Source organism: Anabrus simplex, chromosome 1 (genome assembly GCF_040414725.1).
Source record: "Anabrus simplex isolate iqAnaSimp1 chromosome 1, ASM4041472v1, whole genome shotgun sequence".
Lineage (NCBI taxonomy): Eukaryota > Metazoa > Arthropoda > Insecta > Orthoptera > Tettigoniidae > Anabrus > Anabrus simplex.
The window spans coordinates 1,056,070,363-1,056,096,903 of record NC_090265.1 but is presented as its reverse complement, the minus strand read 5'-3'; positions in this window follow the sequence as shown (position 1 = coordinate 1,056,096,903).

Sequence of the window (26,541 nt, the reverse complement as noted above, 5' to 3'; positions counted from 1 at the left end):
GACCATCTCTAGGGTGTGGGGTAATAAGCTTACTTTTGACAACATACCATATAAGTTCTGGGAAAAGGAGATTGGCGTTCGGTTTCCCCATTAATTTTGAGGTTAAGATATTTTACTGTCAATGAAATGAAACTCTGAATTCGTTTGATAGAACAATATATATTCTTTAAATAATATATCAAAAAATAGTGAGTCTTGTTGCGATAAAACAGATGAGAATATGAAATTATGACATTGCAATTAAAAGAAACTAGGCATGAATTTGAATTCTTCTTGACCGGACATTTAACAATTTATACGAAATATTTCCCTCACTGATTCACTTGACTGTACCTTCAACACTTTTGAGTGTAATTACGACGTAATCCATTGCTCTGGTGTTTACTGTAGATGTGTCACGCCTAACTTGGTGATACATCCTTGCGACTGCTTCTTCTCCATATCATCTGACTTCTTTGTAAGTCAATATGGTATGACCTCTTGGCAGGTCCAGGGTTGCCCTCTCTGACTCCTTGGTAAGCCTTGCGTCCGCGTCTTCCACTAAGTGACGGACCAACCATTTGGTCTCACTCTCTCAATGAGCAATAATGGCTCACTGAGTCTTCACCATCTCTCGTTCACTCTCGTTGGCTGACCACCTAAGGCCTCTTGATCTAGTAGACTACTTCACTGTACTGCATCCGTATAAGTAATGACTGACGCTACAATGTGCATCCACCTTATATAGACTTGGTTGACACAGCTACGTAATCTCCAAAAATAACAATGACATACTCCCACCTACGCGACAAATATTACATCCAGTGGTGAAATAGCCCCGCGGCGACGAGTCCGTGCGCGCATATTCTGAATAAAAACGATGACATAGCCAAGGCGCGGCGATGACTTGGCAGAATCGCCAACAATATTGCACAATGCACCAACGTCATACCCAATCTCTGATATATACAACAATTCTCACTGTACAGGTGTTTAATGATAATCTACACATACGTATATATGCATACATCTAAGTGCAATCTTGCAAGCAACAGGCAATTGCAAAATTGAATAAAACGGATAATTACAATAATAGTACAATATCACAGATAACATAATAATAATACTGACCTAATAATAATAATAATAATAATAATAATAATAATAATAATAATAATAATAATAATAAAATACAGATAAAATAATAAAAATACAGATATCATCTTGTAACGGGATTTGAACCGTTACAATTCGCCTCCCTCATAAATAAATCGAAGAACAAAGAATCGATTGATTTATGAACAAAATTATATATATAACACTGACACATATGAACACTTTAAATGAGTATACCACAATAACTTTCTTTTTTCAACATCCATACATTTTATAAAATATCACATATATGAGAATTCTTCTCGCACATTGTCATCGTAGATAACTGTCCAGTGTCCCATTCTCATACAATTCACAAGAGCATAGCCCTTAATTTAACACACACAAATAATTTCAATCAATATACAACATTCTTCTCCTTTTTTTTTAACATATCAAAACTTTTTGTGAAATATCACTTATATGAGAACTGTTCTCGCATATTGTTATCGCAGATAACTGTCCAATGTCCTGTTCTCCGTTTATTTGTCACACAGTACATGACAATGTAGCACTTATTCTTCCAATACACCAATACGACACTTGGTTCACACGCATATCGCAGATGTTAGTTTTATATTGCCAGTTTCTCACAAAATTTAATCATCTTACTCTTATTTCAACAAATCTCACGTGAAATACTTCTTTACATATATAATACTACAAATACCGACAATATCCCCTTCCTGATCTTTTAAGGAATATGCACACTTCCCGATACGGTTCACAATAGTGAAATACCCCTGATACAAAATAATAACTTCAACATATTTCCCGCCTCTGCAGATGATGAAATGGAACTCTGAGTAGCACTCTGTCACTCAAACTGAATCAATTTTGCCCTTATTAACTTATATATCTCAAAAAAGCACATCCTACTTGGCAACAACAATTAAAGAATCAATACTATGGCTACAAGATGGTTCAATTATTCCGTAATCCAGCATAATGTTTATTTGTTCTTAGAGTTCACTAGCACATTTAAGTTGACTGGGGTACTTACCTCCCACAAACGATCTATGGTCATTTACTACAAATTTATGTTCATATACGTGTTCTTCCTCACTTACCACTAAATACATCTCGATGCTTACCTAACATCGACCACAATTACTCCTCCTGTAATTCACTCCAATTACCTCACGTCACTGCCTCATACCGACGATCCCTCAGATCCTGGTCGTACAGGCACGTAACACACCCAACAAAACATTTCCTCTCACTAGGAACAACTTCACTTACCTCTCATATATTTCAAAAGAACACACGTCACCAACACACTTACTTCAGACCATCATAATTAACACGTACTTCTTTGCTAGTTTTATCCCAGAACAAACACACACTACCTAAATTAAAGTCTATTCTACTTCCATGATTTGCAACCAAGTCAGCTCCTAAAACAACTGAATACACAAGTTCTGGTACAACAAGGCGTGGCTGAAACTTACAATTATCTTCAATTATGATTGGTACCGCTATCATTTTATTTACTCACTTTGACTCACCCAACGGCTGTTATAAGATCTGATAGTACCTTCACTTACCTTCTTCATATCACAATTTCCATCATCGGAGTTATTCCCTCACTACTTACATCACATTCTCGGCATTACAAGTACTTACATCACTTAACAGAACACTTCTTACGTCTACCTTACTACTACTATTAATTACTTCATTATCTGCGATTACGTCATTACTTAAATATCTCACTTAACATTACTTAGGTTACAATCACACTACTCTTAAATTTACTTTCACTACATAACTACTTATACTAAATACCTGTTCATCTACTACCTTCAGACTGTTCACTTAATTTACCCGATTCCCTGTGAATTTGAGATACTCTGGCTCGATAACGACACCTTGATAACCTTCATATTAAGACTATCATAATCCCTTTGATAACTCAAATCCGTACGCCTCCCATCCTCCGATTCTCTCTGATTACTCCTCTGACCTTCTTTCTCATAACTCAAATACATACGCCTCCCATCTTCCGATTCTCTCAGATTACTCTTCTGACCTTCTCTCTCATAACTCAAATACATACGCCTCCCATCTTCCAATTCTCTCTGATTACTCTTCCGACCACTATCACCATCAACACAACTATTAATCCTCTGCTCATCATGATCACCCCCTCTCCTCTGATACACGGCTAACATTTTCCCCTCTCTCTCTACTATATTACTTTCCCTAGACATCATGCGCTCTCTCTCTCTCTCTCGCGCCCCTGTAAACATTCTTCCCAAAGCCTGTCAATGAACACTTTAAACTCTCCTAAATTAGACATATTATTCAAGTATACTCGAAACCATATTCTACTTTCACCGATAAAAACATTCGACAAGATTTCCAGTACGTATTCCCATTCAATAACATTATTCCTCAACTTACTTGCAAATCTTTTCTCAACTACTTTTACAAATTCTATAGAATTAAACTGTTTTCCAGAAAACCTGGTTAAATCACGATCCCTACTGAACAAACCACTCACCACTATCATTTCTCCCGTCATCTCACCTGCAAATTCAAATTCCTGCCGAATCAATCCCTGGAAGTTCACAACTTCTTCTTCTTCTTCTTCTTCTTCTTCTTCTTCTTCTTCTTCTTCTTCTTCCGCTGCTTTCTCAGAATTCTCTTCCACTATTCTCACGTCTTCCTGCAATTCTTCCTCTCTCTCTCTCACCTGCTGTGATAGCATTTCCTGTCCGTTCCGTAGTTCTCTGACTTCCACAAGTTTGCTTTCACTTTGTTCAATTCTACTAATCTGTTCCCTCGTATCTTCCCCAACTGCATTGCAAATCCTGTCCAATCTCTTCTCGACTACCTCATGAATTTCTTCCCGATTACTAGAACTTTTATCACTTAATTCTACGATATTCTCTGTAAATGCTCCTTTGACATGCTCAATCTGAATATGAATATTGCTCCGATTCAACATCATTTTATCTCCCATTTCAACACTCTCTTCATTTGACTTACTTTCTAACTTATATTCTGACTTAGATGTTTGATTGTTTATCTCTAATATCTTAGAATCTATTTTGTTAATGGTCACATTAAAATTTTCTTTATAACTGCCAATTAATTCTTCCATCTGTCTATTCCTATTTTCGATACTACTCTTAATCATTTCTTTCATCTCTTTATTATTATTTTCACTACTAGTATCAATCTTTTCCTCCATTCGTTTCTGAATATTTTCACTACTAGTATCAATCTTTTCTTCCATCGCTGTAAATCTGGCCAGCAGCAAACTTAGAATATCTTGGTTCATTCCCCCCGCGATTTCTTTTTGAGTTTCAGTGTGCTTCTCAATTTCTGCACATTCCTGAATTTCCTCAGAAGGTTCCATCGTATTCACCTGCTCCCTATTCTGAATTTCACCTTGGATGTCCGCAGAAACAATGACCTCGTCGTCACATGACTTGTTATTGTCTTCCTTGTCCATCATTGGTTCACTAGTGATAGTACGCGATCTCAAATTAATTTCCCTCTTCAAATCCCTTGACATATCCCCAAAATACAAATATATATCACAAAATTATAGTCCTGAAATTTACCGGTAATAATTTCCGTTGGCTTAAATGCGCACACTCTTCCCAAAATGAACCTATGATATGCTGTCATTCAGAACAAATTCTGAATTTCTTCGAGCCCCACGTTGCGTCGACACATTGAGATTGATCCTGAGTCGCTGACTAACTTAACAAACATATAAATCTGCATTTAACTTGAAAAATCTGAATAGCTGCATTTAAAATGGAAATTATGAACATTAACATTCATTGAATAAAATACACACTCGTCGAACCTTGTACTCACACTTACTTGTTACCTGCTTACTTACACATACGTTATTTGAAGGGCGCCAGCTGTCACTCAGTACAGCAATAATAGAATGAGACTCTTGACCATCTCTAGGGTGTGGGGTAATAAGCTTACTTTTGACAACATACCATATAAGTTCTGGGAAAAGGAGATTGGCGTTCGGTTTCCCCATTAATTTTGAGGTTAAGATATTTTACTGTCAATGAAATGAAACTCTGAATTCGTTTGATAGAACAATATATATTCTTTAAATAATATATCAAAAAATAGTGAGTCTTGTTGCGATAAAACAGATGAGAATATGAAATTATGACATTGCAATTAAAAGAAACTAGGCATGAATTTGAATTCTTCTTGACCGGACATTTAACAATTTATACGAAATATTTCCCTCACTGATTCACTTGACTGTACCTTCAACACTTTTGAGTGTAATTACGACGTAATCCATTGCTCTGGTGTTTACTGTAGATGTGTCACGCCTAACTTGGTGATACATCCTTGCGACTGCTTCTTCTCCATATCATCTGACTTCTTTGTAAGTCAATATGGTATGACCTCTTGGCAGGTCCAGGGTTGCCCTCTCTGACTCCTTGGTAAGCCTTGCGTCCGCGTCTTCCACTAAGTGACGGACCAACCATTTGGTCTCACTCTCTCAATGAGCAATAATGGCTCACTGAGTCTTCACCATCTCTCGTTCACTCTCGTTGGCTGACCACCTAAGGCCTCTTGATCTAGTAGACTACTTCACTGTACTGCATCCGTATAAGTAATGACTGACGCTACAATGTGCATCCACCTTATATAGACTTGGTTGACACAGCTACGTAATCTCCAAAAATAACAATGACATACTCCCACCTACGCGACAAATATTACATCCAGTGGTGAAATAGCCCCGCGGCGACGAGTCCGTGCGCGCATATTCTGAATAAAAACGATGACATAGCCAAGGCGCGGCGATGACTTGGCAGAATCGCCAACAATATTGCACAATGCACCAACGTCATACCCAATCTCTGATATATACAACAATTCTCACTGTACAGGTGTTTAATGATAATCTACACATACGTATATATGCATACATCTAAGTGCAATCTTGCAAGCAACAGGCAATTGCAAAATTGAATAAAACGGATAATTACAATAATAGTACAATATCACAGATAACATAATAATAATACTGACCTAATAATAATAATAATAATAATAATAATAATAATAATAATAATAATAATAAAATACAGATAAAATAATAAAAATACAGATATCATCTTGTAACGGGATTTGAACCGTTACAGCACAAACAAGGAAGAGCTTTTTTAAGAAAAGAGATTTGCTCACTTCAAACATTCATATAAGAATTTTGATTTCTTCTCCTTGGACTGGGATTCCCTTTCCAAATTCCTCTTTGATTTCTTTTACTGCATGTTCTATGTAAACATTGACAAGGAAGGGGGACAAACTGCAGCCTTGCCTCACTCCTTTCCGGATTGCTGCTTCTTTTTCAAAGCCCTCGATTCTTATCACTGCAGACCGATTTTTATACAGATTGTAGATAATTCTTGTTCCAGAACCAAATCATCTGGAGCGTGTCATTGCATGGAAGTGAAACATGGACGATAACTAGCTCAGAAAGAAAGAGAATAGAAGTTTCTGAAATGTGGTGTTACAGAAGAATGCTGAATGTGATGTGGATAGATGGAATCACAAATGAAGAGACATTGAATCGAATTGATGAGAGGAGATCGATTTGGCTAAATTTGACGAGAAGAAATAGAATGATAGGACACATCTTAAAACACCCAGGACTTGTTCAGTTGGTTTTTGAAGGAAGTGTAGGCGGTAAGAACGGTAGGGGTAGGCCAAGGTATGAATATGAGAAGATGATTTGAGCACCCTGTCATATTTCATTCCAGCAACACTCTCCAACGTCATTTCATCAGTCATTCATTAATCATTGCCCCAAAGGAGTGCGACAGGCTTCGGCAGCCGGCACAATTCCTATCCTCGCCGCTAGATGGGGGTTTCATACATTCAATTCCTTACCCGTCGAATGAGTGGAAACAGGCTGTGGATTTTAATTTCATTTAGAAGAATGTAATAATATAAACAAACCAAAATCTGAATACTTATTTCATTGTATATCCATTAGGTGCGGTTATTTACCCGACCACTGTACAGGCTTGAAGATGATAACGAAGACATATGTATGGACAAACGCGATATTCGAGAAGACTAAACGAATAATCCTTTAACTCGACCCACCTTCAAGTGTTCAACGATCTCCTAAATTCAGGCTTTATGAAAGTGACACTTGTTGATCGCATCTTCTTTCGTCATTACATGGGAACACTTACACAACGTCGCGTGCCATAAATGGAAAGTATAGGAGCCATTGTGTCAGTAATCCCAGCAGTTAACCTGACGGGTCACTTGGTATCCTACGTGTTGAAATACACCTTGATTTGATGCAATGTACTTCTGTGGGAATGGGAATGTGTCGGCACTGTGTGCTTCCCTTATTAGTACATGCCCTTATGGCCTCTCCGACAGCCAAGTGTAGCTTACATTACGAGACGGACCTTTATGAGGAAGCACACTGAATTATTACAAGAAGTTTAGAAATAGGAAATTCAATTCGTTTTCTGAATGAAGACAGGAGAAAGTATACAGTAAATCCCACTTAGGCAGGATACGAAATATATAATGTTTCTGTCACTCATTGTCGGCTTCTCTTTCTGGAACTGATGAAATTAGGTAACGATGAATATTGAATTTTCACGATCGCATTGTAATCGAAACCAACTTTCAACCTATTAGGTCGTGTTACGTACATTTAGAACGTGTTGAAGAGATGTTAAATACAGAACAAAAATGGCCAACCAGACACGATTGGGATCCGAACCCACAACCTCGCGATTGCTCTACCAATTGAGCTATGGTGGCCTAGAAATTAGAAATTAGTAGGTTAATATTCAGTTATTCAAGTTATTCAATTGACTTAATACCTCAAAATTGTCGATAAATATTATAGAACTGAAAACTACTTACGTGAAATATACTTAAAATGTTCATATTTGGAGTCAAGATAGCATATACAATATTTGTTCTTCAGTTAGCATTCAATTCGAGCTGAAAAAAGCAGACATATGCGAGACTTACTCTTGAGTAAGATGAACAGGAAATGGAGGGACTTTTCTCAATTGCATTTCAAGATATGATCTGTTTGGAAGAGAACATAACAGAAGTACTCTCCAATATATTGTTAATTTTCCAAATGGCCTCGCAGATAGTATATGAGAACTACATCTCGCCCCGGGCCACTTATGTCTCGGGCCAAGAAACACGATAAATGGACAGGCAACAGTATTGCTGTCAGTGGTATGGTCTATAGATCATTTCTGTGGCAACTTGCGATTCTGCTTTTCAAACAGCCCTTCAAGAAACTAGGAACGACATTAAGTGGCTCGAACATCGTCTTAACAAAAAAAAAAATGCAGTTTTTGTCAAGCTGAAAACAAAAGCACTCAAACACGTTCAAGCTCCCTGTTACTGTATGAGTATCTAGACCTAGTACGCCAACGGTGAAGGCTAAGAACATATTTAGTCATAAACACTACAGACTTGTCTAATAACGTGCGTTACTGCAGTGTCCAAAGCAGCAGCAGCAGCAGCATGTGTGTCATTAGTGTTCTTCTTCTTGTTCTTCTTCTTCTTTACTCTCCAGCTGACGATAGGATCTGCTCCAAAGCCTGCAGGCTACTCTGAGTGCCGCTGGTTTTCGGTCTTCTTCAATCGTATTTTCCAGATTGTTTTGTCTGTAGCTGTGACACGGGCTAGCGTTATAGTAAGCTTCAAGTTTTTTAGGTCACGCTTAATCTGTTTCGCCCAGGTCTTCTTTAGGTGCTGTCCTCTCAATCTTCCGTTGTGCCGACTGATGCCGGCAAAGAAGCCTGTATGGCATTCTGTTCCTATCCATACGGCAGACATGGTCAACCACCAAAGTCTCCTCATCTAGATTGCTTCTTCTATAGTTGGCTGGCCACTATATTGTTCCCAGACAGGGTTGCCATATGTCACGGATTTCACGGACAAGTGAGATTTTGTAGAGTAAGAAAAACATCCGGGTCGAGAAGACAAAAGTACGTGATATTTTATGATGATGATGATGATGATGATGATGAGGTGCCTAATATCTAGATCATCGGCCCCTAATGGTACGAAATGTAATGACAATTTAAAAGTTCGGATTCATCTACTCACCAGAATAAAAAAATGTGATGAAGAATGAACGGATGGATATGAATTTTTAAACCATCAGTGGATCCGACCAGGAAACTATCATAAACAATAGTATTACAGGCCAAGGAACTGCTTCTAAAGCACAATCCTGTATCGATGATGCTTGTTAACTAAAGAGGTCCGAAATCCAGGTCAACGGCCCCTCATAATGGTACTTATTGCTAGTAAAGTAGAACCATGGTATTTCTCATGTTGCTGTACTAATCAAAAGTACCGCAGACTCACGTTGCTCCACACATTATGGTACTACTCACAAGTATTGTACATCGCACAGGTAACGCAGACCTATGGTGTTTCTCACATAATGGCGCCACTCATAGGCAACGCAAAACAATGGTGTTCCTCACCTAGGCGCCGGTATTCCCGTGGTGTTCCTCATATAGTGGATACTAATCACAGGCAACGCAGATCCATAGTGTCGCTCATATAGTGGATACTAATCACAGGCAACGCCCAGACTCGTGGTGTTTCTCACATAATGATACTAATCAAGGGTACTGGGAACCCACAGTGAACCACTCTTTGCTGCTACTAATCACAAACGTATTGCGTACCTAACATAGTGGTACTACTCACAACTAAAGGCGTAATGGTACTAATCACAAGTAGTTTCATGGAACTAATACAATCATCCCTTGGTCACCCCTTTTAGTCGCCTCTTACGACAGGCAGGGGATACCGTGGGTGTATTCTTCGTCTGCGTCCCCCGCCCACAGTGGGCAGACAGAGAGAAAAAAGAAGGGATCAGTCACTTCGAAAAATGAAGTAATGGACGAAGAAAGGCAAGGGCCACAAAGGGCGTGAAAATTAAATACTCCCTAGGCCTCGAATGCATTCTATCTATTATAACAGCGTAAGATTGAGGGAAAGGATGTATAATTAAGCTGACACTAACAGAAGATCATGTAGAGAGCCCGGATTTTATGCAGTAATAGGTTAGAATGCAAACTTACCGAAGCGAGTAGCAAGTATAGTCTAATCTGCCGAACGGTTATGCTACGAGTTTTGCATAAACATTAGGGGTTTGGCCCATCGGAACCCCTAAAAGTTATGTTACTCTCGCTACATTACGGAAGAGCGGTCTAGACTAGACATCTTAATAACCGAATGAGTTTGCTTTCTAACCTATTACTGCATAAAAATCTGGACCGTAATTATATAAAATTAAAAATTTACATCAAACACACAACAATAAATCGAACGAGTTGGTTCGAACCCCACTGTCGGCCGCTCTAAAGGTGGCTTTCCATGGTTTTCTATTTTCACGCCAGGCAGATGCTGGGGCAGTACCTTAATTAAGGCCACGGCCACTTTCTTCCCAATCCTAGCCCTTTCCTATCCCATCGTCGCCGTAATACGTATATGCCTGTGCGATGTTAAACAAATAGTTTTAAAAATCGTAAATTATCAGTCAACGTCACAATAAAGAAATCTGCAAAGAAAATCACACATAATTAGAAGGTAATACAAATCCTAAAAGTAAACGTTCAAAATATTACCCGGGCAATGCATGGAGCAATTTCATATCTGATCTATTTATAACGAATGCCGCGGAGTAGCACGGGCTCTCTAGTTAATCATTAAATTCGGAAAAATCTTCCAAGTAGATGAATTGAAGTGTCTAGACGAAATTATTGAACCAGCGGCGTTGAATCAGGTAGCAAACAAAAAAGAACTGCCGAACTCCGAAGAGTATACAACAAACAATCTGTATCAAACAATGAAAAATTACGATACTACAACACAGTCATCAAAACCAGAGGCACTTTATGCATCCAAAATCCTGAGAATTGGCGGCAGGTGACACACACACAAAAAAGATACATCTCATATCCGTATGTAAATTGCACACCCTTCGACAGATTAGTATTGTACCCTATTGTACCCTACCGATTCGGTTCCACACGAGGCAGATGTAGAATAATGCGGAAAAAGGAAGAAACAAGACGGTAAACATTACTAGTATAATAATAATAATAGTAATAATTTCGTGTGGCTATTTCTAGCCGAGTGCAGCCCTTGTAAGGCAGACCCTCCGATGAGGGTGGGCGGCATCTGCCATGTGTAGGTAACTGCGTGTTATTGTGGTGGAGTATAGTGTTATGTGTGGTATGTGAGTTGCAGGGATGTTGGGGACAGCACAAACACCCAGCCCCTGGGTCACTGGAATTAACCAATGAAGGTTAAAATCCCCGACCCAGCCGGGAATCGAACCCGGGACCCTCTGAACCGAAGGCCAATACGCTGATAATTCAGCCAACGAATCGGACAACATTACTAGTGATTAGAGTGATTATAATAAATGAGCTCTCCCTCTGCAGTTGCTTGTTGTCCTTCGTTGCGAGAGAAGAGTACAGTACTTCATTCATTCGATCACGTAATGTAGAAATGGAGTGCAATATCAAACAAAGAAATGCAGAAGCCCCGGCAGATTCGCAGTGGAAGCATCGAGAACTCCTGGAAGACCAAGGAACAGATGGTGTGGTACGGTGACTACACACTGCAAGGAAATTGTGATCAACAAGTAGGAGGAAATGACGTTGGACAAGAACAAGTCGAAGCTAATAGAGAGACGTGGTACTGTCATGCCTCAGAGAAGCCAACAACGTGCTTAAGAGTTTTATACATTCCTTCTAAATCATTGTGCATTTACGAAATTGCAAACAAACAAAATATCTTATAATATGGCTTAGTTCGTCTTTTACAGGTCAAACTTCGAAATAGTGAAAGACAACACTGAAAATCATCTGGCCGTCTATATGAAGCCGACTCATCCCATTTCTGAACCTCACACTGACATTAAATTCTCAGACAGACACAACCAAATATCTCATCTGAGCCACGGTGCAAGATCTGTTGTTTCAAAGTACAGATTATTGGTTGTGTCCAAATGTAGTGTCGTCGTTCTTGTCATTGCCGTGAGACTACTACTACTACTACTACTACTACTACTACTACTACTACTACTACTACTACATGCAGTTGGTGGCACCTGGTTGGATCTTATCAGTCTTCAATGATTTATTAAAAAAGCGTGAATTCCCCGATGAGTGGAAAGTAGCCAAGCTAGTGCTGTTATTGAAGGCAGGGAAACTATCATTAGATCCATCAGCATACAGGCAACTTTGCTTATTAAACACCTTGAGCAAACTTTACGAAGGATTGATTAAAACTACACTGGAGAAAGAACTTGAACAACAGGGAGGACTTTCTTCGAACCAGTTTGGATTTAGAAAGGGTAGAACCACAACCCAAGCTATTGAGAGGGTGATTCAAATACAGGCAGAAAGCAGTGAGAAATGGGCTGCCTTGATAACGCTAGATGTCAAAAATGCTTTTAACACTGCTTCTTGGAGCATTATTTTGAGAGAACTTCGTAGGATGAACATTTCTCAGTATCTACAACAAATAATCGTTAAGTACTTCAAAGGACGAAGAATACGATTTCATGATTTAGAAGATCTTGAAATGAGTGCTGGAGTTCCACAGGGATCTGTCCTAGGACCCATCTTGTGGAACATTCTATATGATGGTGTCTTACGCCTGCAGCTGACAAAAGGGATAACATCTATTAGTTATGCAGATGACCTTGCAATAGTGGTAATAGCAGAGAATGTAGAAGAACTGACCTTCCGAGTAAATGAATCACTGAGACGAGTTAACCTTTGGATGGTAAATAATAAGTTGAGATTGGCTCCACATAAGACTGAGGCTGTAATTTTGAAAGGTTCCAGGAATTGGAAAAATGTCCGTTTCTTATTAAATGATACAGTGATTATCCCAGGAAAGTTTGTACGATACCTTGGGGTTCTTATTGACAGGAATTGCACATTTGGTGCGCATGTGAAGGCAATAACACAAAAGGCAGAAAAGAAGGCATCGGCATTAGGCAGACTTATGCCTAACATCGGGGGACCAAGAACAGTTAAGAGACAGATTATGTGCTCTGCAGTATATTCCATTTTACTTTATGCTGCACCTATCTGGCACAATGCACTCAGGAGGAAGATTCACCGAAGAGCTATGGAAAGAGTACAGAGGAAAATGCTGCTCAGAGTTACCTGTGCATATCGAACTGTTTCGACAGCAGCTTTACAAGTTGTAGCTGCCAGTATTCCCACTGACCTCCTCGTTGTAGAGAGAAAACTTTGGCATGAAAGGGGTGCAACTATATCTGCTGAAGAAAAGAAAGCCTCGAGGAACCAACTCTTACTAGACTGGCAAGACCGATGTGATGGCACAACCGATGTTGGCCAATGGACAAAAAACTAATACCCAACATAGGAGACTGGCTTAAATGTAGACATCGGCAGGTAGATTACTATCTGTCGCAGATCCTGACAGGACATGGAAGATTCGGCGTATACGCCATGAAGATGGGAAAGACGCAGGGAGATGGTTGTCGGTACTGTTCTGAAAGGGATACAGTAGAACACACTTTTTTCTACTGTGTTCGATGGGAAGAAGAACGAAGGAAAGCCTGCCAACAACTTGGCCGACAACTCACGCCAGGGAATCTGGTTCAGATTATGTTAGAGAGCCCGTTTGCCTGGAACACAATAAAGGCAATGGCGACAAGCATTATGGGGATGAAGCAGAAAGAAGAGAAAGGAAGAACTTAATAATATACATCACTCCATTCTGATGTCATGCCGACAAGCAGTTCCAGAATGGTCTGAGTGAAGCGGGCAGGGGTTTTTAGTTTGTGGAAATCCAACTCCCACACAGAGTGGTGTCTTTAAAAGATTTTCCCCTGCCGTAACAAAAAAACTACTACTACTACTACTACTACTACTAAATGTTTTCATTCCTCCCCTGAAGGGAGATACGGGCTTCCTAGACGGTGACACCATCTCTGAGGCTAGGAGATTTGTAGTGGTGATGGAGAAATGTGGAAAAGAGGGGTTTGGCGGCCGTGGCCTACACTAGGAACTGTACCCGTCTTCTGCGCAGTTGGTAGGTCGGAGGGCAGAGCTGTCGAACCACGGATCAACCGTGGCCTCTTGTATGCCGAAGCCTACTCTCCAACCGCCGACGACTTTGTGAGAAATCCGACACCAACTCACCACTTCCCGTTCAGTTTGCGAGATAAATGCTCTCCACAGGAATAAGAAATCATGCAGAAGTAATTCACGGAAATATATATGACTTCACACTTTTAATCTATTAAGATTAACGAAAAGGCATGGTTTAATCGTCTGGAGAATGTCTAAATACCGGACGTTCGCACCACACATGCTCCGACGGGCCCGGCCTCCGCGCCTGGTGGACAACGCGGGAAGTTTCGCCGAAGCAGCACATAACAGGAGCCGGTAGTAACTATTGTATTGGGTGTTTATTCTCACCAGCTTTCATAGGTATGTTCAAAGTAGTCACCATCTTTTTCCAGGTGCAAGTTGTATCGGCGCAGAAGGTTCTAGAAAACACGTTGCAATTAATGTTGGGTTATGCTCCGTATTACTTTCGTGATCTCTTCCTCGATTGCCCGAAAAGTACGCGGGCTGTTCCTATACAATTTCCTTTTAAGGCTATCCCAAAGATAAAACCGTTAAGTCAGGGCACCAGGGCGCGAGTAAATCACCCGTTCTTCAAAAATCTCACGAACAGCTATTGACATGGGGGGAGTCTCATCTTGTTATGGAATGGAATCATGCTTGAACGAAGTGCATCCATTTTCCATCCAAGGCAACATGGCCGCTCTGGTTGACAGACATCATCATCGTATCTTCGGTTGTTCCACTGCGGGACTCGCTGGGACTTAACTTTAGTGTACTGCCGAAGAGGCAAGCAATGAGAAATAAAAGGATGTGTCTTACGTATTCTCCGCACACAAAACTGGGTTGAACATTCTTAACCACGCCCTAAGAGAATCATTTCAAACACTAAAAATCCCGGCATAAACATAGTAGCAAACCTGAATCGGTCATCGAGGAGTGAGACAAACCGCTCCAAATTTAAAAATACAAGTACTGTATGAATATAAACAAAACTTACATTTTTGTTTTAAACAAAATGTTTGAAATGTAATTTGAAAGTGCAGATATGAATTGCAAGTTTAAAAAGAACTGGTTAAAAAATTAGTTAAAATATATATTTTGCAAGTAGTTTAACGTTGCACTAATATATTTGTTTTTGGCGACGATGGGATGGAAGACGGTTGTAACTGGGAAGGTAGTGTCCGTGGCTTTAAGACAGTGCTCCGGCATTTACTCGGTGTAAAAACGGTAAACTACGAAAAACTAACTTCAGGTCTGCCGACGGTGGAATTCGAATACACCATCTCCCACTTTACAGCTACATGGAGCATTCCGCGTAGCCAGATCACTCGATAAAAATGTGTTTAATTAAGTAGCTAATATCAAAAGCAATTTTAAAATGTGTGTTTTAAACTGTAATTTTAAACATGGTAGTTTCTTTTTCTTTTCTAGTGGGTTTACGTCGCACCGACACAGATAGGTCTTATGGCGACGATGGGATAGGAAAGGCCTAGGAGTGGGAAGGAAGCGGCCGTGGCCTTAAGGTACAGCCCCAGCATTTTCCTGGTGCGAAAATGGGAAATCACGGAAAACCATCTTCAGGGCTTCCGACAATGGGATTCGAACCCACTCTCTCCCGGATGCAAGCTCACAGCCGTGCTCCCCTAACCGCATGGCTAACTCGCCCGATAACATGGTATGTTTATATTATTGTAAGTTTATTATAAAGTAATGCTGTAGGTGGATGATCTCGAAGGCAACACTGCCGTACACAGTGAGTAAGCAGGTGTGACCTTCGCCGTAATGGAGACATGTTAACAAAAGGAAGCTAGGAGTATATGAGTCACGTTCTGCGTGGTTTGATCGCCAAGCAGCTGTATAAACTTCAAACATTCCTACGAAGGTCGCCTGCTCTCACCCACAAGCAGCGGACACGACCTGACTAAGTGCTCCCCCACCCAACAGCAGCTATTGCTGGCCTTCAAATCTACATTGTTTGTCTTGGTTACCGTTTCTGGACCCGTCCAATATATTTTGACTTGCCAGAAAGAGACATTTGGTCCGCAGGTATCAGCATTCCAGTGCACTCCACCCAGTTTTATGAATACCATATTAAGTTTTACAGTATGATAAAACCATTCCTCCGTTTCGAAAGAAATGCCATATTGTTTAATCACTACCGTCACCATCTATTGCAAAGACAAATTTTAGTTAATTGATTCCCATTTCTGGGGAAGTATAGGCCTAAACATTTTTGATTTCAAATAAGACAAAGACAAAGTCACCTCCGTACAGGCCACGAAGGCCCCTGGAGGAGTGGAAGGTAAAGGCTCCCACCATTGTTAACCGCGGCACGTGATGGGGTAGAATGGTTAGCTCTACGCCCGGCCACCTTTGCCCCCAGGAATTAACCTGGTACTCATTTTTGGTGTAGGCTGAGTGAAGTGGAAATCTCGTTTCTTAAATTTTACGACTTCCTGACGGGGATTCGAACCCACGTCCTTCCGGGCGAACCGAGCACGCCTTTACCGCCTCGGCCAGGCAGCCGCTTTTGATTTCAAATAGATTCTCTAATTAATTATACTTTTCGTTCAAAATGCTGTCCTCATTTACGATTTCAGAATTGTACTGTTTACTCTGTAGCGCATTCGGCAAGTCTTCTGTTCCCAAAAAAGTGGTGGTAGAGTACTACAACGACTGGAGGATACCCCGGTAATAAGAAACCTTGACCTTGCGCACAATGACCGGGAAAGGTGTACAGTAACTCAGTGCAATGCTACCTTGCATCATGGAGCCTTCACCTTGTTCTGGTCGCTGAAGGTCTGAGACGTGAAGTACTTCCGGATTCTCTCCAAATACGTTGCCACCATTGGTGTAATACGACATACACAACACTTATCAGTAAACAATACCTTGTACCAGTGGTGACTCGTCTATCCCCTGAATGACGGCGTGCTGATATACAGCCTGTATCCGTAATGATGTTTCAGACTTTCAGGGGTGATGGGAGGAGATCAGGAACCGTAGTCCGGAAACGTTCGAATCAAAAGTTGTTAATAATCCGAGTTGTTGAATGTCTATCCGTTCTTAACAGTTCAAACGAGACACCGAGAATATTCAAACGGGTACGACAGAAATTTGTGCGACGATACCATGCCTGCATTGACGCGGGGAGACGCCATTTCGAACATTTGTTGTAAATGGAGCAGCTTGTGAAACTTGTGCAGGTAAACGGACTCAAATGAGTAGAATTTTGCTTTAACTTTTGACTCGATCGTTTCCGGAATATGGTTCCTTATGACAAACTGATCTTTTGCCGTCCTCACTACCTGTTTTCATGCAAAGATTCCATATAGGAATCCCTTTACTTGCAGGGAATGATAGCCGACGCCACTAGCTACTCACCAAGGCAGCTGTGGTTCGAATCCCGCAAATGCATGTGGGACTTTCGATAAGAAAATTACGCCCCTGTGGTTCGGGCTCCATGTAAAACTGGTCAGCAGATATCAGTATTCCTTTGTACTCGGTCCAGTTATATGAATACGATATTTAGTTCTGCAAAGTGACCAAAAACCATTCCTTTGTCTCGAAAGAAATGTCATATAAGTGTATCACTACCATCAGCATCTGTAACAAGGGCAAATTTTAGTTAATCGAATACCAACAGTCACGTAAATATTCAAGCTTGCTTTATTCTTGCATGTCTGACGATTTCTGTACGTTTGAACATTTTGAATATTAACACTTTTTCAGGGTTGAAAAATGCGCGAAGTTGTTTGCTTTTAGTTGCGATTCGCAAAGTTGTAATTTTATTTGAAATGCCTTACGTAATCAAACATAGAAGTGATGAACTGATCTTTACAATGGAGACGTAAATTTAATTCGTTCAAATGTGTGGTAATATCAACTAGGAAGGAAAAAGCTACACATCCATGGTGGGTCATTAAATTCGATAATAGATTCTCCCTTTTCTTCCATGAATGTTGATATTTCTTCTAATACTAACTTTAACATTTTACCTCGACCAAGCCACCTGACTTCAGCATAAATACATTGTTTTCCACTTATGAATCAAGACTTCAAGAAATTCTCCGTATCACAGACCTTCAACGACTTTTAAGACCGTATGTCTTATAGCCTATACGTCTTGTTTTTGTGTTTGAACACATACAATAACGACAGTATTAAGTATACCACTCCACCACCACCATCATCATCACTCTTCTTTTTCTACCGGCCGGATGCCCTTCCTGACGCCAAACCTATGTGGAGGGATGTAATCACTATTGCGTGTTTCTGTGGTGGTTGCTGGTGCAGTGTGTTGTCTGAATATGAAGAGGAAAGTGTTGGAACAAACACAAACACCTAGTCCCCGAGCCAGAAAAATTAATCAGAGGCTATTAAAATCCCCGACCCGGCAGGGAATCGAAGGCCTCAACGCTGACCATTCAGCCAATCAGTCGGACATAATCATCATATTGAAACATATTTATACTTATCTCATTATTCTGGATAATAGCGATAACTTTGGTTCGAAACAATAGTAAGAGTACATGATGAAATATAAGTCAAGACAAGCTTTGTCCATGACCAGACTCGAACAAGCAGCCGACGACCGCACAGTTCTATAGTCTCAAACCTCGAGATCCCCCAAAACCTTAACCAGGGCGCAAGGTTAAGTAAGGAATTTGTATTTTAATTTACGATGAAAGGAACTAGATTAACGCATGGAGCCCACATTATGAGGATTAGTGTTTGAGATTTATACCCGGAGCTAATACATACAGTATATTTTTTTATGTTGCTACGGAGTATCTACTGAAGGCAGGGACGTCTTTCTCTCTTTCTTAATCTGCTTACCCTCCAGGGTTGGTTTTCCCTCGGACTCAGCGAGAGATCCCACCTCAAACGCCTCAAGGGCAGTGTCCTGGGGCGTGAGACAATGGGTCGGGGGATACAACAGTACCTGGCCCAGATGGCCTCACCTGCTATGCTGAACAAGGGCTTTGGTGGGGGATGGGAAGATTGGAAAGGACACGCAAGGAAGAGGGAAGGAAGCGGCCGTGGCCTTAAGTTAGGTACCATCCCGGCATTTGGCTGGAGGAAAAGTGGGAAACCACGGAAAACCACTTCCGGGATGGCTGATGTGGGAATCGAACCCAACTCTACTCAGTTGACATCCCGAAGCTGAGTGGACCCCGTTCTAGCCCTCATACCACTTTTCAAATTTCGTGGCAGAGCCGGGAATCGAACCCGGGCCTCCGGGGGTGGCAGCTAATCACACTAACCACTACACCACAGAGGCGGACAGGCAGGGACGTAAGGAATGTAATACGGGCCCGCCTGCCAAAATACGAATAAAAATTCCGGGCCCCTCAAATAAAATATAAAACCTATGAATAACTTAATATAGATTTAATTACAGCAGTAGAAGTAATGCAATATACATATTGTCAAGTTATATGAACGAAGGGATTATTCGTTACAATAAGATTTAAGGTTAAATAAGTTTTATTTGACCCCCTCCGTAGTTTAACGGCTAAGCTGTTGAACTGCCAACCTTGAACCACTTAGATCAGGGCCTCTCAAACGCCTGAAATCTCACACATACAAAACGAGGTGCAGAGGTTCTGTGCACCGTGCATCGGTCCTACTCGGCTCCGTTCGGGCCAGCGTTTTGTCTCCGAGCGACTCGGCTAAGCTCGGCTCGGATGTGGAGCGCTGCAGAGCGAGTGAGGAAGGGGGAAACAGGCGCAGCGAGAGACAGGGGTAGGGAAAGAGGGAGACAGAGCTAATACTCAAAATCGAGGAGTGGGGGTTCTGCACTCTGATCAACCTAGCGAAGTCGTCGTATGCACCTTGCACCGCGCAATGCACCGGTGCATGCACCCTGAGAGGTCCTGAATTAGATGTTCCTACTTTACTTGGTTTCATTTTTCAGTAACTATGCAACTATAATCTCGGTTAGAATAATTTATTCGATTACAACACAGAAAAATATACTAACAAAATTAAATTAAATACTATTCAAATAAAGTTTGAAAAATGTCAAACCGTACAACTGATACTTGGCGCAAAGTGAGCTCGTTCGAAACTGAGTTGACTGATTGTTACTACACAAACTTATTAGCGTTAGACAGTACATTGTTGTCGAGTAAACGTGTCATAAAATACGATCTCGGGTGCACTACACATCAAGAAAGTATCATTTCCTAACTAAAATATTATATTTTAGTATTATTGGTGCGGGTCTTTTATGAGGTGCGTGTCGCGGTCTTGCCAGAATCGGCAAGGGCAAGCATTGTTTACAGCTGTGTTGTGTTACACTCAACACAATAACTCCTGCTAGATGCAACCAGGTGGCAATTCCTCTACGTACATACTGTTAAAAAAAAAAAATATTTCTGAAATCCTACAAAACCGTCCAAATCCTTTCCGTGCAGATTGGCGTTATGCTAGATATATATTATTTTTAATTTTTTCGAGGAGTCTGTGGGGCCCTTAAAAGCCCGCGCCCGCCAGCATAGCAGACCCTGCTGGCCCTAACGTTACGTCCCTGACTGAAGGACAAAAAGTTCACAAACAGTCAATATATATTAAAAGACAAAACTATTTATTCTTTGAATCCTTGCCTTATTCTTTAAATCCTTGGAAGAACCAAAGAATAAAGGAAAGGTAGAGTTTAGCCAGCATTAAAGTGGTTTCTAAACTTCAAACAAGAGTCCCGTACTGCTTAGGGAGAGAGAGAGAGAGAGAGAGAGGAGGGAACACGTACGACAATAATGACAGTATTTAGTATACCAACATCACATCATTATCCTTCTTGTATTATTCCTCTTTGTTCTTCTTCTTTATCTGTTTGCCCTCCAGGGTCGATTTTTTCCTCGGACTTAGTGAGGGATCCCACCTCTACCGCCTCAAGGGCAGTGTCCTGGAGCTTCAGACTCTGGGTCGGGGGATACAACTGGGGAGGATGACCACTACCTCGCCCAGGCGGCCTCACCTGCTACGAACAGGGGGCCTTGTGGGGGGGATGGGAAGATTGGAATGGACACGCAAGGAAGAGGGAAGGAAGCGGCCGTGGCCTTAAGTTAGGTACCATCCCGGCATTTGCCTGGAGGAGAAGTGGGAAACTACGGAAAACCACTTCCAGGATGGCTGGGGTGAGAATCGAACCCACCTCTACTCAGTTGACATCCCGAGGCTGAGTGGACCCCGTTCCAGCCCTCGTACCACTTTTCAAATTTCGTGGCAGAGCCGGGAATCGAACCCGGGCCTCCGGGGGTGGCAGCTAATCACACTAACCAATACACCACAGAGGCGGACATATATTTGGTCGTTTACACAGTGACTCTCAAATGTGTTCTAAAATAAACACGAGGCAGTTAAAACTGGCACTGTATATTAATATTGTGAACACAGTAATACAAACTTGTCAACTCATGTGGGAAAGTGGACAGAACTTCCTAGTTCTTGAGTAGCAATAACGCTGTGACAACAGTGTTGACAAAATGCATGCAGGAGCAAGCCGCACCACTTGTTCCTTTGTGACACTGGAGCAGTGTAGGAGGCGAGGTCAGTGAAGTATTCTTCTGTTAAACGCCAGCCTGCCAGCCAAGAAGAAGGAGGTGGCTAGCACCTGTTAGACAAGATCGTACTGACCTACATACTGCAACTTAGCCTACACGTGCACTTGGTGAGAGTCCCACCAGGAAGTCTTCTAAAATGCTGAATGCTACTTTATCAATCGTGAGAGGTAAAAATTTAACAATTAAATAATCCCCCCAGTACCCCAGTCACACGATTATTTCTCGTCCCTTTATAAACTCATCCGTTCATCTGCATTGGCATCACGCGATGTTACATAATAATCCATATTATAACAGAAAATTGCCTACGGCAGGCCGGATCTAGACAAGATCATTTATTTTTTATTTTGAATAAATTGTATTCTGCTTTCTACATAACTGTAGTTGACAAAGCTTGCCATAATATTAAAATTACGAAATGATATTTTAAAAACAAAATAAAATAATAGAGCAGTAATAACTACAAGTAATAAGTTATTGCGAAGAGATTACAAAACTAAAAATAAAATAAAAAACTTTATCCTATTCCTCCTAGCTTTTTCCCAATTATTTGTGGTCTGTATCACATGTGAATTTGGCCGAGTTTTAGGCCATATACCTTTTCATGATGTCCACGCCTGAGGAGGAATGTATTCAACTAATACGGGTCTATGAAGCGGTGTCCTGCGTTATGCTGTGTGCATTAAGATGAACACAAACATCTAGTCTCCGAGCGAAAATAATTAACCAGACGCGACTAAAATCCTACGTCCAATCGGTAACTCAGTGCATTCCTGAAGTCGGACCTTGGTGTTTATACCACAATTATCATGACTTTTACATTAGCTATAAAAATAGTTCCTAAAAATACTAAGAAGGCCTTTTACAGAGTGTCTCAAGCTGAGCTCTTCACAGAAATTAACAAATGTGTATTGTTCCTCCAGTGTCAATTATTACTAAACATATTATTTCTTCATGTGCCGTACTTCTAGAGCTAGTGTTCACACGTTTCCATTCTAATGGTAGGTTCAGACAGGAAACTATGAATCCCTCCTGGACAACGATCAATTCAATACACCTAGATGACACGTTCTTTGTCATCATAAAAAATGTTTTCATTCCCCAACCTGAAGGGGTGGGGCGGACCACCTAGAGGGTTATGCTCTCTCTCTCTCTCTCTCTCTCTCTCTCTCTCTCTCTCTCTCTCTCTCTCTCTCTCTCTCTCTCTCTCTCTCTGACCAAGCCGTTCTCTGCTAAGCCATGAACCTCTTCTTCCACTAAATATTTTCCACCATGCAGGGCTGATGCTATTACTGATCTTATCCTGTGGTGACGGATGTTTCTTGATCAGTGTCCGTTAAGGACAGGCTCCCAGAATGTGTACAAGGGTTTCGTTCTCACTACGGCAATGCCGACAGTGAATTCCATTCCAAGACCTGCTTGGAAGAATACGCACATGGCAAACTCCTTTTCTCGAAGTTATTTTCATAAAGAAGACACGCTTACACAGTCAGAAGGGTTAACAATGGTTATTCCAAGTTTCCTCCAATTACACTGATCAAGAAAAAAAAAGTCGGTGGATATTTTGGTATCCAACAAGAGTTCTAACTGAAACATATTGATTCAAAATGTGCAAACTGTTTGTCTATATCGCCCACTGTTCTTGAGCTATACATTGTATCAAGGAGGACAACGCACAGACAGATATTTCACTAGAGCATTGATAACTACACAGAGTACTGATCAACATGGCTTTAGCTAAGATTAGTGCAAATGCACCACATGGTACTTAGTGGATTTGTTACATAGCTGCACACACATAGCAAAACACATGTGGTGAATTTATGTTACCTCTGGACATCATAATATCGTCCGGCTCCATGGCTAACTGGTTAGCGTGCTGGCCTTTGGTCACAGGGGTCCTGGGTTCGATTCCCGGCAGGGTCGGGAATTTCAACCATCTTTGGTTAATTTCGCTGGTTCTGGGGCTGGGTGTATGTGTTGTCCTCATCATCATTTCATCCTCACCACGACGCGCAGGTCACCTACGGGAGTCAAATCAAAAGACCTGCACCTGGCGAGCCGAACATGTTTTCGGACACTCCCGGCACTAAAAGCCATACGCCGTTTCATTTTTACCATAATATCCATTGTCACCGACGATCAAGGAGAAGCAAATGAACATTTTCGGCTTTGTATGAAAAATTACGAAAAGCAATTAAAACAATTTTTGATGAACGCTGTTCTGTGAAAAATAAGACGTAAATCAGCGTAAAGAACTGCACTACAAACAGTAAGCATCGTGTCAGATATCTACCCCTTGTAAACCAGTGTATTGTTCATAACAGAACACACAAGTTTCAAATCCAAAGACCTACATTTTGGATTTCTACCCATTCGTAATAATCTAGTAACTTACATTGTAATTGTTCCATTGGTGGTATACATGGATAGGGATCACGATAAGAGGGAATTCTTAAAGCAGAAATGATGATTAAGAAGGAACCCGTTAGGTGAAAATGTGAGAAAGAAACTACTTCAGTACGGACCAAAATGGCTGAGGAATTCGTGCCTTATACCTATGAGCTTGCATTCGGGAGTTGGTGGGTTCGAGCCCCACTGTCGGCAGCCCTGAAGATGGATTTCCGTGGTTTCCAGTTCTCACACCTGCAAATGCAGGGCTGTACCTTAATTAAGGTCACGGTCGCTTCCTTTTCAGCCCTACTTCACCATCACCATAAGATATGTGAGTGAGTGCGACGTAAAATCTACAGAAAAAAAACGTCAGTGGATCACTGTCAGAGTGAATGTCCCACAGTCCCAAGTTCGTGGGCTCGAACCCGACTGAGTTAGTCAGATTTTTTTAAGAGCCTCCCATTATTGTTGGCATATTAAAGATTTTTGGCGCCGCGCGCTCAGTAGAGTTCAGTACAGGTAATCCTAACGGCCAATGATCTCACGAGGTCGTTAATGAAGAGTACTCCGAGGCCCTTACTATTTAACTGTTTCTCAGATACTGAAGGGCAATCCGTTTATTTATTTTCTACATTTGTATACTCAATCCCAGGCTCTGTTATATAAAGTGCTGACCCCAATAAATTGAGAAAGAGACCAAATTAATGTGTGTTCACCGTTATCGTTTATAATTGTGATGAGTGATGTCATGAAGACAATACAAGGAACTTACAACAGTACAAGATTGAACATGTTACAGTTTGTGATACAATTGTGATTTGAATAAAGTCAAGAAAAGCCCGATGCAATATGTGACACGCTGGAAGAATGCACAATGAGGATCAATATGACAAATGTGTTGGAAAGAGAAGTTCCTTCACGCAAACACCCAGTTCCCGAGCTACAGTGTTTATTTATTTATTTATTTATTTATTTATTTATTTATTTATTTATTATTTTCGTCTCCTTTCTTTTTTCTTTCTCTCTCTCTCTCTCTCTCTCTCTCTCTCTTTCGTTAGGGTCTTCTAGGGACCTCGTGCCAATTTTTATGCTTCATTCCTTATTGTCCCTTCTTCCTCCAATACCCAATCTTCTCACTGTCTCCTTTTACTCTCCTCGGTCCATTTTGAGCCCGTTTTCTCTCCCTTCCGACCTTGGAATCCTTCCATTTTTAACACTTAATTTCTCTCTCTCTCTCTCTCTCTCTCTCTCTCTCTCTCTCTCTCTCTTCGTCTTTCCCTATATCGTTTCTTTCCAAATCTTTCTTGACTTCATGAATCCCGATTGTTGTTGGTTTCTTGTTACAGATATATTTTCAGATCCCTTTGGTTAACCTGTTGACATCCATTCTGTATAAATGTAAAAATAACTATCAATCGCCTCTTCCGTATTGTTTCTGTTATGTTTTCTATGTTCCGGTATATTTTATCTTTTGATACGGTGTCCGTGAGGGTTTCATGGATTAGGTTTGCCAACTTTGTTTTAACTCCGAATTCTCGGATTATTTTATGTAGAGTTTCCCTGTCAACGGAGTCGAAAGCCTTTTTTAAATTTATAAATGTTACTACTATGGCTTTGGAGTTCATTAATCTGTGACGGATTATGGACTTCAGGTTGAATATCTGTTCTGAGCAAGATCTGCCATTTCTAAATCCACTCTGATATTCAGTCAAATGACTGTCGAGAGTTGCTTCTACCCTGTTCAGTAATATTGTCGAAAATATCTTATAATCCACTGGCAAAAGGGATATACATCTATAGTTGTTGACATCTTGCGCGTTACCATTTTTACGCAAAGGATGCATATGAGCCACTTTCCATTCTTCTAGGATCTTCTCCATTAAGAACATGTATGATTTTTGGTTGAGACCATTTTATTTCAGCGTTGTTGTTTTATAGGGTTTTAATTGCTTTTTCAATGTCTTCAGCAGTAGGTGGTGGATTTGTTTTTAGCTTTCTATTTATTTATTTATTTATTTATTTATTTATTTATTTATTTATTTATTTATTTATTTATTTATTTATTTATGAACATAACAGGCTTTCCCTCAATTACAATATTCACAATATATAAAATAAGAAATTCACTATTAAATGTTAAACCGCCGGGCTGAGTAGCTCAGACGGTTGAGACGCTGGCCTTCTGACCCCAACTTGGCAGGTTCGATCCTGGCTCAGTTCGGTGGTATTTGAAGGTGCCCAAATACGTCAGCCTTGTGTCGGTAGGTTTACTGGCACGTAAAAGAACTCCTGTGGGA